The 6,113-nt window shown below is 37.9% G+C and overlaps 1 pseudogene; it reads right to left on the bottom strand.

The window, feature by feature from the left end:
* Window positions 1-4,835: 4,835 nt before the first annotated feature.
* LOC119064510 (olfactory receptor 10J1-like) lies at window positions 4,836-5,774 on the bottom strand (annotated as a pseudogene).
* Window positions 5,775-6,113: the final 339 nt, after the last annotated feature.

The following is a 6,113-nucleotide window of genomic DNA, read 5'->3' as shown; positions in this document are numbered from 1 at the left end:
GCCATCATTAACAAAGCAACAAACAAGTGTTGGAGAGGTTGTGGGGTAAGGGGGTCCCAAGCTCACTGTTCGTGGGATTGCCCACGACTGGTACAACCATTATAGAACACAGTATGAAATTTTCTAAAATAACTAAAAATGAACCTGCCTTATAACCCAGCAATTTCACTGCTGGGATTATATCCTAAGAACCCTAAAACACTAATACAAAAAAATCTATGCACCCCAATGTTCATAGCACCACAATTTACAATAGCCAAGAGCTGGAAGCAACCTAGGGGCCCATCAGTAAATGAATGGATCAAAAATTATGGTACATATACACAATGGAATTCTATGCAGCAGAAAGAAAGAAGGAGCTGCTACCCTTTGCAGCAGCATGGATGGAACTGGAAAGCATTATGCTGAGTGAAATAAGCCAGGCGGTAGAAAGACAAATACCATATGATCTCACCTTTAACAGGAAGCTAAACAACAAAACAAACAAGCAAGCAAAATAAAAACAAAGACACTGAAATAGAGAACAGGGGGGACAGTGACCAGAGGGGAGAGGGGAGGAAATTTCTGGGGGAAGGGGGGAAGGATTTACAGGATCTAGTATAAAGGACACATGGACAAAAACTAAGGGGGGTAGAAATGGAAGGGAGGTGGTGAGCACTGGGAGGGGGGTGGGCTGGGATAGGAGTAAAAGACAGAATACCGTAGTTGAAAAATAATTAAATAAAAAATGATTTTTTCTAAATTAAAAAACAAAGTCAATTCCATATTTAGTTTGTTGAGGAACTTTCATATTGTTTTCCACAGAGGCTGAAACCATTTAATAAAGTACAGCACCTATTTATCATAGAGCAGTCAGCAAAGTTGGAATCGAGGGAAGATTTTTCAACATAATAAAGGCCATATAAGAGAGGCCTACAGCCAACATGATACTCAATGGCCAAAAACTAAAAGCTATCCCATTAAAAGTAGGAACAAGACAAGATGTCCTCCTTCACCACTTCTATTTAACATAGTATTGGAAGTGTTAGCCACAGCAATCAGACAAGAAGAAAAAAATAAAAGGCATCAAAAGTGTAAAGGAGGAAGTAAAAACTGTCATTGTTTGCAGATGACATGGTAGTATGTATAGAAAACTCCACAGATTCCACCAGAAGACTACTTGACCTAATAAGTGAATTTGGCAAAAGAGCAGGATACAAAGTCAATATTCAGAATTCAAAGGCATTTTTGTATACCAACAATAAAATATCGGGAACAGAAATTAGAAAAAAATCCTATTCACTATAACAACAAGAAAAATAAAATACCTAGGAATAAATCTAAGGAGGTAAAAACCTGCACTCAAAAAACTACACAATACCAAAGAAAGAAATTAAGGAAGACACAAATAAATGGAAGCATATACCATGTTCACGGATGGGAAGAATTAACATAATCACAATGTCTATATTACACAAAGCAATTTATAGATTCAATGCAGCCCCTATTAAAATACCAATAACATATTTTACCTATATAGAACAAACATTTCAAAAATTTATAGGAATCATAAACAACCCCAAATAGCTGCAGAAATTTTGAGAAATAAGAACAAAGTAGGTGGGATCACCATACCTGGCATCAAAATATATGACAAGGGCACTGTAGTCAAAACAGTCTGGTACTAGCTTAAGAACAGACACGTAGACCAATGGAACAGAATAGAGAACCCAGAAATATACCCAAGTCTCTATGGTAAATTAATACTCATAGTACTTCTAGGCTATGTCTTCCTAGATTAAGTTAGTCATTATTCTCTGATTTATATACATGCCATAATATTTGCTAATTTTGCTCTCTTAATGAAGAAAAACAGTCGATTTGATCATGATTAAGCCCTCTTCTCTCATGGGTTAAGACAAGGAAGTTTTAAAGTATTTCATTCAATTATAAGTAATTCCATGATCTTCATGTTTCAGCCACGGAGGAATGAGCAGGGAGAAGTTAATTCTCAACACCTTCTTTTATTGTTATTCTATGACGGTTGTCCCAATTTTTCCCACTTTGTCCTCCTCCACCATCACTCTGTCTCCCAGTCAGTCCCCATACTGTTGTCCATGTCTGTGGATCATTCATACACAATCTCTGTCTAGTCCCTTCCCCTTCTTTCCACCATTATTTCCGTACCCTTTCCCCTCTGGTCACTTTCAGTCTATTCCTTGTGTCCATACCTCTGATTCTATTTTGTTTGATGGTTTATTTTGTTCATTGTATTTCTCTTATAGATGACAACATATGGCATTTTTCTTTCACCAACTGGCTTATTTCACTTAACATACTATTCTCCAGATCCCTCTTTGTTATGGCAAAGGTAGGAGTTCCTTCTTTCTGCTGCATAGTATTCTATAGTGTAAATTTACCACAACTTTTTTGTCCATTCATCAACTGCTGGGCACTTAGGCAGTCTCCAGTGCTTGGTTATTGTAAATAGTGTTGCTCTGAACATAGGGGTGCACAAGTTCTTTTGAATTGGTGCTTTGGGATTCTTAGGGTATCTTCCCAGCTGCAGAATCACTGGGTCAAAAGGCAGTTTCATTTTTAGTACACTTGTCTACTGATGGTCACTTGAGTTGCATATCTTGGCTATTGTAAATAATGCTTCAGTGAACATAAGGGTGAATATATCTTGTTGAATTAGTGTTTTAGATTTCTGTGGTGGAGACCTCTTTGCGAAGTCCCCCCAGTGCCACGGACACACGTGAGTGAATAAATATGGCCGAGACATGCTGAGATCTGCTTGGGGATGGAGGCGTGGGCTGTGGCCAGTTTCTCTAGGGAGAAAGAGGCCCTGAGCGCCTTTCTCCATAGCCTTTTATTGGGTTGTAATACACAGGAATACAGGGCAGCAAGGATCAAACAGTAGATAACATTTCAAAGATGTCTGAGGGCTTACTATGAGTCAGTGTCTGTCAGGAAGATAGTTGCAGAAACTTTGGGAGACAAACTCATTTCCTCTCGGACCTTTATCATATGAATGAAAGCACTCTTAGCAGAGCAGATTTCACAGGTTTATCAGCAAGTCTTTGTGGTGCCAGATTTTTCCCCAGGACACGCTCTGGCCAGGCAAGGAGCTACACCTCTCCCCATCAGGTATTCAGGCTTAAGGGGATTAGAGACAGGAAGCACTTCTCCCAGAGTACGTGGGGACTCAGGCTTTGAGGAAGCTAGGGGCCGAGAGTTCATTGCTCTCTGTTGCAGCCCCCAGAGTCCTTCCATGAAGGCCTCCCAGGTGATCGAGTCTGGCTTAGGTTGCCTCCCCGCTATGAGGGGACTTACCCTTCATTGACTTCCGACCAAGCTCTGGGGGCAGGGGGAGGAACTGAAGCAGCGTTTGCTACCAGAGACAGGCTTTGTCTCCTGTGGCTGGCATTCCAAAGGTCATCTCTCGCCCTTAGCCACAAGGGGTAGAGATACAATTCCTAAAACTAGGCAGAGCAGTCTGCAACAGATTTCTTTAGATAAAAATTCAGAAATATAATTGCTAGATTATAAGACAGTTCTTTTTTAATTTTCAAGGAATATCCATGCTATTTTCCATAAAGGCCACACCATTTGCAATCCACCAACAGTGTACTGTTTTTTCCCCATCTTCACCAAGACTCATTTGTTGATTTATTGATGATAACCATTCTGACAGGTATGAGGTGATTTCTCATTGTGTTTTAATTCACATTTCTCTGATGATTGTTGATATTGAGCATCTTTTCATATGTCTGCTGGCCATCTGTATGGTCTCTTTGGAGAAATGTCTATTCGAATCCTCTGTCCATTTTTAAATTAATTTTTTGCCATTATGTTGTATGAGTTATTTATGTATTTTAGATATTAATCTCTTATCATATGTACCACTCACAAATATTTTGTTCCCATTCAGTAGGTTTTCTTTTCATTTATTTGCTGTTTTCTTTTGTTGTGAAAAACTTTTTAGTTTGATGTAATATCATTTGTTTATTTTTTCTTTTGTTTCCCTTGCCTGAGGAGACATATCCAAAAATATATTACTGAACTTTGTCAGAGAGTTTACTGCCTATGTTTTCTTCTAAGACTTTTATGGTTTTGGATTTTACATTTAAGTTTGTAATCTATTTGAGTTTATTCTTGTAAAAGGGTAAGGAAGTGGTCTAGCAAAATACAAAATTAATATTCATAAATCAGTTGAATTGTTATAAACTATCAGAAAGTAAAATTCAAAAAATCTTTTTTTCTATTGCACCAAAAAATAACTAGGAATAAATCTAATCAAGGAGGTAAAGACCTGTACTCAAAAATTAGAAGACATTGAAAAAAGAAATTAAGATACAAATAAATGAGATCATATGCTGTGGTCATGGATAGGAAGAATTAACATTGTTAAAATGTCCATACTGCCTAAAGCAATCCATAGATTCATTGCAATTTCTATCAAAATACCAATGATATTTTTCACAGAACTTGAACAAATAATCCTAAAATTTGTACAGTATCACAAAAGTACCCAAATAGTCATAGAAATCTTCAGAAAGAAGAACTATGTTGGAGGTATCATAGTACCTTATATCAAACTATACTACTAAATTATAGTAATAAAAATAGCATGGCACTGGCTTACAAGCAAACACATAAATCAATGAAACAGAATAGAAAGCCCAGGAATAAAACCACACTTATATGGTCAATTAATATATGACAAAGGAGGCAAGAATATACAATGGGGTAAAGATAATTTCTTCAAAAAGTAGTGATGGGAAACTGGACAGATACATGCAAAAAAAGATCAAATTTTTTTCAGATTACAAAGATACCCAAATAATGATAGACTATATGCCTGGGCAAAATGGTTTTTTACTGATAGCATGGTGACAGGCATCCTTGACTTCCTTGTTTCTCAGAGTGTACATCACAGGATTAAGGAGAGGAGTAAAAATGGTGTAGGTCATTGAGATCAGTTGATTCTGATCTCCAGTGTTCTCTGACTTGGGCTTGAGGTAGGAAATGGAGGCACAGCATAGCAGACGATGACTACAGTGAGGTGAGAAGCACAAGTTGCAAAAGCCTTATTTTGGCTCCCAGTTGAGACAATCTTGAGGATGGTGGAGATGATAAGGATGTAGAAAATGAAGACTAAATCCATGGGTACCACAATAACAACTGAGCTAATGATAAAATTAATTGTCATGTAGACTGATGTCAGCACAGGAGAGTTTCATAATTGCACGGAACTCAGAGAAATAATAGGCCACCTCTCTATCACAAAAGGGGAGCCTGAACACAGAAAAAACCTGAATTATGACCACAAGAAGCCCAATGCTGCAGGATCACCATACCATTTGGGCATATACCTTCTTGTTCATGGTGACTGTGCACCTTAAGGGTTTGCAGATGGCAACATAGCTGTCATACCCCATTGTTGTGAGTAGAAAGCAGTTGTTGATGGCCAAAGGATTAAAAATTAACATCTGGGTAGCACAGCTAGCCAAGGAAATGGGTTGGCTTTGTCCTATGAGGCTGAAGAGAATCTGTGGTACAATGTCCAATGTGTGCATAGTTTATGAAGTTGAAAGCATACTAAGAAAGAAGTACATGGGGATATGAAGATGATGATCAATACCAGTAATTGTCACAATGATGACATTGCCAGCCAGGGTTAAAAGGTACAAGGTAAGAAATACTACAGATAGAGTAAGCTTGTGTTCATGAAAGCTGGAAAAGCCCTGGAAAATAAACTTACTCACCCCTGTGTGGTTCTTTCTCTTCATTGATAATCTGCATCTAAAAGCTGGAGACATAGGACAATCAGTCAGAATGTATCAGTGCCCAATGCTTTGAGCAGAACTCTAGGAAAAGGAGATAAGAAACTGCTCCTAGAAAGATGCCAGGCAATGGAGACTACTGTTAACTTGGTGAAAAGATGAAACACAATTTTGAGATAATTTTATGTATGCAGATTTATATACAAAGGTAAAGGATGGGGTAAAATGGAAGGACAACTGGGGCAAGTTTAGAAAAGTTGTCCCGAATGCTTAGAACATAAACATTAGGGAAAAACTGAGGCTGAAAAATAGAAAATGAATAGTTTTATCTTGGATTTTAGCTTC

Source organism: Artibeus jamaicensis, unplaced genomic scaffold, assembly GCF_021234435.1.
Source record: "Artibeus jamaicensis isolate MK-2021 breed Jamaican fruit bat unplaced genomic scaffold, CSHL_Jam_final contig_475, whole genome shotgun sequence".
NCBI lineage: Eukaryota > Metazoa > Chordata > Mammalia > Chiroptera > Phyllostomidae > Artibeus > Artibeus jamaicensis.
Note: the sequence above shows the minus strand (reverse complement) of the source record. Positions and strands in the feature narration are given on the sequence as shown.